Below are 13623 nucleotides of genomic sequence, written 5' to 3'. Positions count from 1 at the left end.
CAGGCAGCATCTGTGGAAAAGAGTACAGTTGACGTTTCGGGCCGTGACCCTTCAGCAGGATTCGGCCCAACACGTCGACTGTACTCTTTTCCATAGATGCTGCCTAGTTTGCGGAGTTTCTCCAGCATTTCGAGTAAGTAGGGAGCCTGGATTTGTGCTGCTTTCATCTCTGAATGTTAAATAAAGTTGATGTTGCATCCAATTTGCCACGTGGAAACGCTAAGAAAGGTTTAACATGACTGATCAGTCCTTGACAGCGCCTCACATGTGTATTCCCAGCCATCAGGAACCACGGTTCCAGATTGGCCTAATTAACGTACTGGCTTAGCTACCAGAAAGAACCATGCCTAGCTTGGCCAGAAGAGCTAGGCGTTAGTTAACTGTAACAAAGCGTTACAAGGCATTCATTTTATTGGGAATTTGAAGAGATTTAATATGTCACGAAAGGCTAGCAGATTTGTACTAATGTACCTTGGAAAGCATATTAACTGATTGGCCCCTCCATACCGGATGATAACTTACTGGACAGAATGGGAAAAATCTGCAAAGTTTAGCCAGCTCTATCACAGGCAGTAGCCTCCCCAGCATCAAGAATATATTCAAAAGACAGTGTCTCACAAAGGTGGCATCATCATGAAGGACTCCCCGACCCGCCCCCATTCTCATGGCTTCATTACTGCCGTCAGGGAAGTACAGCAGCCTGAAGAGAGACGCTCTTTTTTTTTAAAGCGTTCTTCCCCTCTGTCAGTTTCAGAATGGTCCATGAGCACCACTTCACTGTTTTTGACATCTCTTTGCACTACTTGTTTATATCTACAGTGGATTCTGGTTTTAAAAAAGGATTCTGAAATTTGGGCTAAGAGGGAAATGGATCAGCCATGATGAAATCGTGGAGCAGAGTCAATGGACCAAGTGGCCTAATTCTGCTCCTGTATCAGGCTTATGGTCTAATTAGCTGAAGTTTCATGGAAATAGTTTTAAAAAGTATTTTAAAAAAAGACACTATCACTTTAGTGAGTGACTGGCTATAAGATATAGGAGCAGAATTAGACCATTTGGCCCATCAAGTCTTCTGTACCATTTCATCTTTGCTGATACATTTTCCTTTCTACCCCAATCTCCTGCCTTCTCCTTGTATCCCTTCATGCCCTGACCAATCAAGAATTACCAACCTCTGCCTTAAATATGCATACAGACTTAGCTTCCACAGCTACCTGTGGCAACAAATTCCACAGATTCACCACTCTGGCTAAAGAAATTCCTCCTCATCTCCGTTCTACAAGGACACCCTTCTATTCTGAGGCTGGGTCCTCTGGTCTTAGACTGTCCTGCCACAGGAAACATCCTCTCCATATCCACTCTGTCAAAGTCATTTGATAGGTTTCAATGAGGTCACCCCTCATTCTTCTGAATTCCAGTGAGTACAGGCCCAGAGCCATCAAACACTCTTCATATGACAAGCCATTCAATCCTGGAATCATTTTCATGAGCCTCCTCCAGTTTCAGCACTTCCTTTCTAAGATAAGGGGCCCAAAACTGCTTACAGTACTCCAAGTGAGGCCACACCAGTGCTTTATAAAGTTTAAACATAAACATCCTTGTTTTTATATTCTGGTCCTTTTGAAATGAATGCTAACATTGCATTTCCCTTCCTTACCACAGACTCGATCTGCAAATTAATCTTTAACGAATCCTGCAAAAGGACTCCCAAGTCCTTTTGTACCTCAGCTTTTTCTATTTTCTCTCCATTTAGAAAATAGTCAACGCTTTCATTTCTTCTAGCAAAGTGCATGACCATACACTTCCCAACACTGTTTTCCATCTGCCATTTCTTTGCCCATTCTCCTAATCTAAGTCCTTCTGTAGCCCCTCTACTTACTCAAAACTACCTGCCCTCGACCTGTCTTCACCTACCTGCAAAGTTTACATCAGAGCTATCAATTCCACCATTCAAATCATTAACGTATAACGTTAAGAAGAATCAGCCCCAACACAGATACCTGTGGAACACCACTCGTCACTGGCAGCCAGCCAGAAATGGCTCCCTTTCTTCCCAATCATTGCCTTTGCCAATCAGCCTCTTGCTTTATCTATGCTAGAATCTTTCCTGTGGTACCATGGGCTCATAGCTTGTAAGCAGCCTCGTGGCACATTCTCAAAGGCCTTCTGGAAATCCAAGTACAGGTTTCCCCTGCCATCCGAAGGTAGAGCGTTTCTCTGAAACGGTTCGTAAAGCGAAGAAGCAATTACCATTTATTTATATGGGAAAATTCTGTGACCATTCCCAGACCCAAAAATAACCTACCAAATCATGCCAAATAACACATAAAACCTAAAATAACAGTAAAATATAGTAAAAGCAGGAATGATATGATAAATACACAGCCTATATAAAGTAGAAATACTTTTCCACAACCATTACTGCACTGTTCTCCGTAGTGAAAATCTCACGCTGGCGCCATCAGCAGAAAATCTCACGCAAGCGCTGTTGGCAAAAACACGGCGCAAGCGCTCTCCAGTAACCTTTAAGCTATGAAGCTGCCAAATCATACCAAATAACACATAAAAATACACAGCCTATATAAAGTAGAAATAATGTATGTACAGTGTAGTATCACTTACCGGAATCAGGAAGACAGCACCAAGCACACTGATGACGGTGTATTAGGCTGAGTCGGAGTTTGGGTGGTGTAATGGCCCCCACCCTCCAGGCCACTGAGCAATACATTGCCGCGAAGCATGCAGGGGTGCAGCGGTAGCCGGGAGGCACACAGTACATCTTTAAGAAAAAGCGAAACAAACATGCTAATTAATTAGGTGCCGCCCAGCACGTAATTAATTAGCATGTTTATTTCGGCTTTTTTCTTGAAGACGTGCTGTGTGCCTCCCGGCTGCCGTTGCATTCTCCGCGAATCGGTATCTGTCCGTGGCCTGGGGGTTGGGGTGGTGGGACACTGGGGTGTCATCTCGTCATCGTCTGTTGCCATTAGGGCAGGCAGGTCATCTTCTATCTCTGCCCTCCTCGATGTCGAAGGTCGAGGTTCGTCATCTGCTGTGGCTGATGTGGAAGGCTTGCTTGACTGCTGAGCCTCGCGCATTTTTCTATCACACAGTTCTTTGTAAGGACTCAAACCATCCTGCAAATAAACCGATGTACCCTTTCAAAATTAAAGTCATATTTTATCATTACTCATTCGGTTTCAATTGTTATCCTTTTTTCTTCCAATTGCATCAGCTCTTCATCTATCAGATCTTGGTCATGGGATGCCAAAACCTCTTCAACGTCATGTTCGTTAGCTTTCACAAGCCAAACTCACTTTGTCCTTCCTTTGTTCACCACGATCGAAACACTTAATTATGTCTAGTTTTACGCTAAGTGTAACACCCTTACGAGCTCTTTTAGGCTTTTCCGATGCCATAGAACTCATCTTGCAAACGGCTGTTCACAGGCACGTGTTTAAGCAATGCCGGCAAGAATGCAGTTTCAAATCCGGGGGAGAGCAGCTGCTCGGGGTGTGCGCTGATTTTTTTTCGTAACAGTGAAAACACCTTCTGAAAGCGAAAACAGGGTACTAATGTAGGTCTTTCATAACAGTGAGGTTTCGTAAAGCGAACGTTCGAAAAGCAGGGGACACCTGTACACAACATTAACCAATTCTCCTTTGTCTATCCTGCTTGTTATTTCCTGCTTTTTATACTCTATTCTTGGTTGGTGCAACTGTAACAAAACCCAATTTCCATCGGGATCAATAAAGTATGACTATGACTTTTTCTTCAAAGAATTCCAAGAAATTTGTCAGGCATGATTTTCACTTGAGGAAATCATGCTAACTACGGCCTATTTTATCACGTGCCTTCAAGTACCCAGAGACCTCATCATTAATAATCGACTCCCAATATCTTTCCAACCACTGAGGTCAGACTAACTGGCCTGTAGTTTCATTTCTTCTGCCTCTCTCCCTCTTCCTTCTTGAAGAGTGGAGTGACATTTGAACTTTTCCAGTCTTCCGGAACCATTCCAGAATCTAATGATTCTTGAAAGATCATTACTTCTGCCACTTCTTTCAGAACTCTTTGCTGTACACCAGGTGACTTATCTACCTTTAGACCTTTCAGTTTCCCAAGAACCTTCTCTAGTTATGGTAACTTCACACATTTCATCCCCCTAGCACCTGGAACTTCCACTCTACCGCTAGTGTCTTCCACCATGAAGACTGTTCATCCACCATTTCGTTGTCCCCCCATTACTACCTATCTGGCATCGTTTTCCAGCGGTCTGATGTCCACTCTCGTCTCTCTTTTACATTTTATGTGCTTAAACAAACTTTTGGTATCCTCTTTAATATTGTTGACTAACTTACTTTTGTATTCCATCTTTACCTTAATTACTTTTAGTTGCCTTCTGAGCTTCCCAGTACTATTTCCTTTAAAATATTTATTCGTCTTTAGGATGTATATATCCTGTGCTTTCTGAATTGCTTCTAGAAATTCCAGCCATTGCTGTTCTGCCGTCATCCTTGTCAGTGTCATTTTCCAATCATTTCTAGCCTCTCTCGTGCCTCTGTTGTTCCCCTTACTCCATTATAATACTCGTACGTCTGACTTTGGCTATTCCTCCTCAAATTTCAGAGTGAGTTCAGTCATGAACATGTCCCTCTGAGGGTTCTTCTACCTTAAGCTTTCTGATCAATTCTGGTACATTGCACAACGCCCAATCCAGAATAGCTGATCTCCTAGTGGGCTCATCTACATTTGTACAAGCTGCTCTAAAACGCCATCTTATAGGTACTTTAGAAATTTCCCCTCCTGTAATCCAGCACCAACCTGATTTTCCCAATCTACCTGCATATTGAAATCCCCCATGACTATTGTAACATTGCCCTTTTGGCATGCATTTTCTATCTCCCGTTGCAATTTGTAGGCCACATCCTTACTACTGTTTGCGGATCTGTGTACAGCTCCCATCAGGGTATTTTTACCTTTGCAGTTCCTTAGCTCTATCCACAACGATTCAACACCTTCCGATCGTATGTCAACTCTTTCTAATGATTTGATTTCATTTTTTACCAACAGAGTAACACTGCCCCCTCTGCCTTCCCGGCTATCCTTTCGATACATTGTGTATCATTGGACTTTAAGCTCCCAGCTGTAATCTTTCAGCCGTGATTCAGTGATGCCTACAACATCATACATGCCAGTTTGCAACTATGCTGCAAGTTATTCCATATACTGTGTGCATTCAGATACAACGCTTCCAGTCCTGCAGTCATCCTTTTCGACTTTGTCCACCTTTTACATTGCAACTCATCCTGGTGACTGCAATTTTGTCGTATCAACAGCGTTTCCTCACTACACAATGTCTCTGTTTGTAAACCAGCTACCTTATCTTCAGCACCATTATCTGTCTTTCCTACGATATTACTTGTATTGAAATACATGCAGCCCAGGACAGTAGTTGCACCATGCTCAACCTTTTGATTCCTAACTTTGTCTGGGGTCTTTCCGACATCTGCTTTCACAACCTCTCCACTGTCTGTTCTGGCATTCAGGTTCCCATCTCCTTGCAACTCTAGTTTAAATGCCACCATACAGCATTAACAAAACTCGCTGCTAGGATATTAGTTCCCCCTCCAGTCCAGGTGCAAGCCATACCATTCCCTGGAAGAGAGCCCAAAGATCCAAAAGCCTTCTGTCCTCTCTCCTACACCAGCTGCTTAGCCATGTATTAAATTGTATAATCTTCCTTATTTTGGCCTCACTAGCAAGTGACATGGGTAACAATCCTGAGATCACAATCCTGGAGCTCTGGGATTACCTAACTCCCTATGCCAAACCTCGTCACTCGTCCTGCCCGTGTCATTGATACCTACATGGGCCACGACTTCTGGGTGTTCATCTTCCCTGTTAAGAATGCTGAGGACTCAATCCGAGATATCCCGGCAACATACCATCTGGAAATCTTGTTCTTGGCCACAGAAACTCCTGTCTGTTCCCCTAACTAATGAATCCCCTATCACCACAGCATGCCTCTTCTTCTCTTCCCCCCACCCCTGCCCCCTTCCCTTCTGAGTCACGGAGGCAGACTCCGTACCAGAGACTCACCAACTGCAACTTTTCTCTGTTTGGCCGCTCCCCCCCCCCACTTCATCCCGATAGTATTCAGAGTGATGGCCACAAGGGTCCTTAGCTCTGCACTGGCTCTTAACCACTTCCCCCTTCCTGACTGTCACCCAGTTTCCTGTGTCTTGTACTTTGGGTGTAACTACCTTTCTGTAGGTCCTATCTATCACACCTTCAGCTTCCTGAATGATCTGGAGTTCATCCAGTTCCAGCTCTAATTCCTTACCGTCATTTGTTAGAAGCTGCAGCTGGATGCACTTGTTGAAGTTCTAGTCATCAGGGAAACTGGAGATCTCCCTGCCTTCCTACATCCTGCAAGAGGAGCACTGCGCTGGCCTTCCTGACATCTCTATTGTCCTAGCTGAGCAGATAGGAAGAAGAGAATGGGGAAAAAAGAGTTTTTCTTTCCTTTGCTTTCTCTGAGTGAAGCTTTTCTTCACCGAGGCCTCGAAAAGCTAAAGCCTTAAGTACACCACTCTGACTATGTCCACTCGATGGGCGCTGCGCCAACTGGTCACTGGTCAAAGCTCCTTGACGCTGTTGCGACCTGCTCCTGCCTTTTGTCCGCCCGCAGTGGACCTGATTGAAGTCCCCTCCTCTCTAAATGTCCGGATTGGCTGCTAGTCAAAGCTCTGTTTAAGTGAAATACAAAGCAAATTAGATGCTATCAATTCTACTACAGTACTATAAAATTGTATTAGTTAATAGTTTTTGACTGAGATATTCCTCCAATCTATGCTTTTGACTGTAAATGAATAATATCAGCGGGGAAATCTAGTGCACATAATGGACTACCTTCATGCAATGCTCTCAACGATTAGTCTTGATTCTTATTTATTCACAGAATGTGGACCAATGCTAACATTAATTTCAAAATAAGATTATTGGGTGTATTTAAGGTGAAGATTGAGGGGTTCTTGATTGGCCACGGTATCAAAGGTTACGGGGAGAAGGCCGGTGGGGGGGAGGGGGAGGATCAGCTGTGATTGATTGTCAGAGTAGACTTGTTGGGCCAAAAGGCTTAATTCTGCTCCTATGTCTTATGGAATTCCGGTTCTTACTTAGAGGGAGACTTTCGTCTTTGTTAAAATTCTTTTCCTCTAGTTTTATTTCAATGGCTTCCTTCATCAAGCAGTTCCAAAGGCCATTGCTATGTCACAGTAGTTTTGTGATACCATTTTCAATTAATTGTGGACCTGTACTCCCAAATCCCTTTGTTCTACCACACTTCTCATTGCCATAATCCTCACTGTGTAAGACTATCCTGGTTGGTCCTACCAAAGTGCAAAACCTCGTAACTATCTACGTTAAATTTCTTCTGCCATTTTTCCAGCTGATGCAGATCCCTCTGCAAGCCATGATAGCCTTCCTCACTGTCCAGTTCACCCCAGATGTTGGTGTCATCCACAAATTTGCTGATACAGTTATCCACGTTATCATCCAAATCATTGATACAGATGACAAAGGATCCAGCACCGATCCCTGCAGCCCACTGCTTGTCACAGACCTCCTGTCAGAAGCACAACCATCTACCACAAAGTCAATGTCTAGTCCTTTCACTACCTCATCTTGAATGCCAAGTGACTGAACATTCTTGACCAACCTCCCATGTGGTACCTTGTCAAATGCCTTGCTGAAGTCCATGTAGACAACATCCACTGCCTTGCTTTCATCTCCTTTCCTGGTAACTCAATCGAAAAACTCTATAAGGTTGGTTAGACATAACCAACTACACACAAAGCCATGCTGACTATTCTTAATTAGTCCATGTCATTATAAATATATCTGGTCCCTTAGAATACCTTCCAATAACTTTCCCACAGCTCATGTCAGACCCATGAACCTATAATTTCCTGGTTACGTTGGAGCCTTTCCTAAACAGCGGAATGACATTGGCTATCCTCCAATCCTCAGGTATCTCTCCCTTTGCTAAGGATGTTTTAAGTATCTCTTCTCAAGCCCCAGCAATTCTACACTTGCCTCCCATCGGGTCCGAGGGAACACCTTGTCAGGCCCTGGAGATTTAACCACCCTGATTTTCCTCAGGTAAGAAACACCTCCTCTTCTGTAATCTGAAGTTGATGCCACTTTGCTTCACTTCTATAGACTCTGTGTCTGTCTCCTGAGTAAATATAGATACAAAAAAATTACTTATGATCTCCCCTCATCTGTCTTGGCTTCCTTTTGCTCTTAATATATCTATAGGATCTCTTAGGATTCTCCTTTACCCTGTTTGCTAGAGTAAATTCATGCCTTCTTTTAGCCCTCCTCATTTATTTATTAATTGTTCTCTTATATTTCTTATACTCCATAAGCACCTCATTTGTTCCTTTCTGTCTACATCTGCTATGCACTTCCTTTTTTTGTCTCAGCCAGGGCCTAAATACCTTGAAAACCAAGGTTCCCTACACTATCTGTCCTGACGAAGGGTCTCGGCCTGAAACGTCGACTGCACCTCTTCCTACAGATGCTGCTTGGCCTGCTGCGTTCACCAGCAACTTTGATGTATGTTGCTTGAATTTCCAGCATCTGCAGAATTCCTGTTCCCTACACTAGTTATCTTTACCTTTTATTCTGACAGGCACATACAAGCTTTGTGTTCTCAAAATTTCAGTTTTGAAGGCCTCCCACTTACCAAGTACACCTTTGCCAGAAAACACTCAATCCACACTTGCTAGATCATTTCTGATACCATCAAAATTGGCCTTTCTCCAACTTAAAATCTGAACCTGCAGACCAGACCTTTTTTTTTAGCTTATTTACTTTAAAACTGATGACATTGTGTTGCCTAGGTGCAAAATGTTCCCCTACAGCAAATTCTGCCACTTGCCCTGTGTCATTCCCTCATAACAGATTGAGTATCGCACCCTCTCTCTTTGGCACTTCAATGTACTGATTTTAAAACTTTCCTGAACACATTTGACAACCTATCCCTTCTAGTCCTTTTATTGAATAGGAGTCCCAGTCAATATGTGGAAAGTTAAGATCACCTACTATAACAACATCATGTTTCTTGCAAAAGTCTGCGAGCTCTGCACAAATTTGTTCTTCTAAATCCCTCAGACTGTAGGGTGGTCTGTAATATAGCCCCATTAACATGGTCATCCCTTTCTTATTTCAGTTCCACCCATAACGTCTCACGAGACAAGTTTTCCAGTCTGTCCTGACAGAGTACTGCTGTAACATTTTTCCTAACTAATGGAACCGTGGAATATAGAGCTGCCTGTCCTGCCTCTTCTGCAGCCAAATCTCACTATCATAATTCCAAACGTTGGTCCATGCTCTGAGCTCAGCCACTTTTCCTACAATATTTCTTCCATCGAAACGTATGCAGCTCAGGACACTACTTCCACCATACTAAACTTTTTGACTCCTGACTTTGTCTGATGTCTTAGCAACATCTGTCTCCACAACTGCTCCACTGTCTGCTCTGGCACTCTGGTTCCCATTCCCCTTCAGCTATAATTTAAACCCCACCATGCAGCATTAGCAAACCTTCCTGCTGGGATATTTCTCCCCTTCCAGTTCAGGTTCCCTGGAAGAGAGCCCAATGATCCAAAAATCTTCTGCCCTCCCTCCTACACCAACTCTTTAACCATATGTTAAACTGTATAATTTTTCCTATTTCTGGCCTCAGTAGCACATGACATGGGTAGCAATCCTAAGATCAGAACACTAGAGGTTCTGTCCTTTAACTTAGCACCTACTCTCTGAACTCCCTTTACAGAACCTCATCACTCGTCCTACCCATGTCTTTGGTACCTACATGGACCATGATCTCTAGCTGTTCACCTTCTACTTGAGAATGCTGAGGACTCAGCCCACAATATCCTAGACCCTGGTACCTGGGAGGCAACATACCATCTGCGAATCTCATTCTCGCCTGCAGAACCTACTTTCTGTTTTTCTAATTAATGAATCCCCTATCACCACAGCTCACCGCGCTCCCCCCCCCCACCGTTCCCGTGACCCTTCTGAGTCACAGAGCCAGACTCAGTGTCAGAGACCCAACAGCTGTTGGGTAATTCACGCCCACCCCCAACAGTATCCAAAGTGGTATAAAGTTGTTGAGGGGGATGGCCACAGGGGTACTCCGCTCTACTCCTTAACCCCTTTCCCCTTCCTGACTGTCACCCTGTTTCTTGTTTCCTCCCCCTTGGGTGGAACAACTTTTTTCTTCCAGATGTGCTCCTTTCAACTCCACATTGAACCAAGGCACAGTAATGGTAGGTTTTGGGTTTTGTGAGGCCTTGAGGTTGCATTTATCCTGCTGACCAGTGAATTCCCAGTTTCAAGCTGCTAAATCTGTTCTAAATGTTTTCCCTTTAATACAATAGTAATGCAACAGAACACAATGAAGTGTTGTGTGAAGGTAGGGCTTTGCCTACACTTATTGCTACGCCAACCAACGTGTGTAGTTACCGCAGCTATGTTGGTGAGGGAAGTGTTTTCCATGTTTATCCCTTGAGTTGGTTCTGTCATCCCTTGCCTGCAGCCCAGGCTGGGCTGATTGTTGTTCAGGTCCAGGCCACTTGGTGCTGCTGAACGTTGGAGGAGCTCAGCAAGTCAGGCAGTACCTACAGAGAGGAACAAACAGTCATCATTTCAAGCTGACACACCTCATCAGGTTTGCAGTCGTGATGCAGGGTTGCAGCCCAAAACATTGGCTCTTTGTTTTTATCCATAGATGCTGCCTGCCTGAATTTTTTCCAATATTTTGTGTATGTTGTTCTGGATTTCCAGCATCTGCAGAATCTCTTGTGTTTATGGTGTTTACTGTACACTATTAGGTCTCCCATCCAAAATGCAGTTTTGTGCCCTCACTGCTTTCAGTGCTTCCTCCAACATGGAGTACCAGTACATCAGCTAAAGGAAGAAGAGTGGTATCAACTAAAATTTCCTTAGCTGTATCTAACACAATACTTTGAGCCTTCAGAGTTGATACTGAGGGCTGTATGAATACATGTGTTTAATTCTGACATGCAGTAGACAGGATGGATGCAGGGGTCACAATGGAGCTGATGAAGCTGCTGCTTTTCCAGTCTGTGAGATCGTTCTCCTAATTTAGATGGCAGTCTAAATTGAGTTAGGCGTGCCTTTGTGTTTCCGAATTTGGTGCCTAGGCTCTTGCTGGGATATCTGTTCAGTTTTATTTTTATTTTTCAACTGAGTGGCTTGTGCAGACTTTTTGGAGGGCAGTTAAATGTCATTCAGATTGCAGGGCTGATTGAAATAAGGACAACTGTTTAGAACAATGCTATTTGTGTGTGTGGCCATGTAGCTGCAATGGTGGTCAAAAGTAGAGGTACAAATGTACAAGTGAGTCCACCTAAAATTGTTGAAGTGCTGAGTTTAGAACATGAGGAGGCTATGAAACCTGAAGATCTTTTGCATTGTGTAGCCAAAGGGTTCTTTAAGAAAAAATACCAAGCCCCTCAATAAAGCCTCATGTCCTGACAATATATTCCCTCGCAGTTTGTGAGAGGCCAGTGCAGAATCTGCAGGGGCCCTGTCAGAGATCTTTAAAACGTCCTTAACCACGGGTGAGGTGCCAGAGGACTAGACCACAGTTCATGTTGTTCCATTGTTTAAGAAAGGCTCTGTATATCCGTTGTATAAAATGGGAAATGATAGACTTTTAGTGGTTAAGTTAGTGGAAGGTATTCTCAGGGACTGGATATTTAAGTATTTGGGTAGGTGGGGGCTGATTGGGGATCGTCAACGTGGCTTTGGGTGTGGTGTCTTACCAATCTGAAGAGTTTTTTGAGGAAGTTACCAAAAAAGTTGAAGTAGGCAAGGGAGGCCCAGCTGGTGGCGCAATGACATCGGCGCTGGACCCAGGGGCGGAGGTTCCCAGGCTCGAAAGCAGTCAGGTCCGTTCCCGAGTACGCTTTCCATCTGTGCCAGGTTGAGTGTCGAGATCGCAACTTGACCTCGTAAAATAAAGGGGAAAAACCTGCAAAAATGTCTGTGTGAGGAGTGGTGCATCACATGATCTCTCTCTGTCGCTCCGCGCCTTGAAAAAAGCCATGAAAAAGACATCATCGTGGGCGCGCACACACGCACGCGCACGCACACACACACACACACACACACACTTTTTCTTTCTCTCTCTCTCTCTCTCTCTCTCTCTCTCTCTCTCACTCTCACTCACACACACACACTTTTTCTTTCTCTCTCTCTCTCTCTCTCTCTCACTCTCACTCTCACACACACACACACACATGCACACACCACAAAAAAAGCAAGGCAGTGGATATTATTTACATGGACTTTTGCAAGGCCTTTGACAAGGTCCCGCATGGGAGGTTAGTCAAGAAAGTTCAATCATTTGGCATTCAAGATGAGGTAGTAAATTGTATTGGACATTAACTCCATGGTAGAAGCCAAAGTGTGGTAGTCCAAAGTGTGGTAGTTGATCATTGCTTTTCTGGAGGCCTGTGAACAGTGATGTGCTGCAGGGATCTGTGCTTGGTCCATTGTTTGTAATCTAAATCAGTGATCTGGATGATAATGTGGTAATAAATTTGCGGGTGAAACAAAGACTGGGGGCAAAGTGGGCAACGAGGAAGGCTATCAAAGTCTGCAGCGGAATCTGGACCAGTTGGAAAAATGGGCTAAAAAGTGGCAGATAGAATTTAATGTAGCCAAGTGTGAGGTATTGGTGTGGGGGAGGGGGGTTGTCAAACCAGGATAGGCTTGCACAGTGAGCGGTAGGGCAGAGTAGTGTGGTGGAAGAGGACCGAGGAATATTGATCCTTACTTCTTCGAAAATGTCATCACATGTAGATAGGGTGGTAAAGAGAGCTTTTGGCTCATTGGCCTTCATAAATCAAAGTATTAAGCATAGGAGTTAGGATGTTATGTTGAAGTTCTATAAAACATTGGTGAAGCCTAATTTGGAGTATCTGGTCATCTACCAACAGGAAAGATATCATCAAGATTGAAAAAGTACAGAGAAAATTTAGAAGGATATTGCCAGGATTTGAGCACCTGAGTGATTAGATTAGATTAGATTCAACTTTATTGTCATTATGCCATGTACATATACAAAGCCAATGAAATGCAATTATCGTCTGGCCAGAAGTGCAAAAGAATAGTATTATTTACAAAATAACTACAAATAAAAAGTAAGTGCTACAGCACACAAATATAAAAGTACTGAGACAGTCCAATATGGGTGCAATACTGCTTAGTGCTGTGATGTGAGGTTCAGCAGAGTCACAGCCTCAGGGAAGAAGCTTTTCATGTGCTTGCTGGTGCGGGAGCGGAGGCTCCTATAGCACCTACTGGATGGGAGGAGAGTAAAAAGTCCATGGTTAGAGTGAGATGCATCCTTGATAATGCTTTTCGCCCTGCCTAGGCAGCGTTTATGGTAGATGTTCTCAATGGTGGACAATTGGGTGCGGATAATCCGTTGGAGTGCTTTGCGGTCCGGTACGGGACAATTGACATACCACACTGAGATGCAGTTGGTGAGTCTGCTCTCAGTGGTACAGAGGA

General features: G+C 43.9%; 1 protein-coding gene across 2 annotated transcripts in view; it reads left to right on the top strand.

Annotated features, from left to right (window-relative positions):
• The window catches only part of ctu1 (cytosolic thiouridylase subunit 1 homolog (S. pombe)), a 29328-nt gene that overhangs the window by 188 nt on the left and 15517 nt on the right, over positions 1-13623 (top strand). Inside the window, exon 2 of one of the 2 annotated variants that reach the window (XM_063034320.1) lies at positions 8035-8166. The exons of the other annotated variant lie outside the window; for it this stretch is intronic. The gene's annotated coding sequence lies outside the window, so the exon portion shown is untranslated. The remainder of the gene's footprint in view (positions 1-8034; positions 8167-13623) is intronic. 2 annotated transcript variants of the gene reach the window in all.

The sequence above is a fragment of the Mobula hypostoma genome, chromosome 27 (assembly GCF_963921235.1).
Source record: "Mobula hypostoma chromosome 27, sMobHyp1.1, whole genome shotgun sequence".
In the NCBI taxonomy this organism is placed as follows: domain Eukaryota; kingdom Metazoa; phylum Chordata; class Chondrichthyes; order Myliobatiformes; family Myliobatidae; genus Mobula; species Mobula hypostoma.
This window is presented reverse-complemented; position numbering and strand designations above follow the sequence as displayed.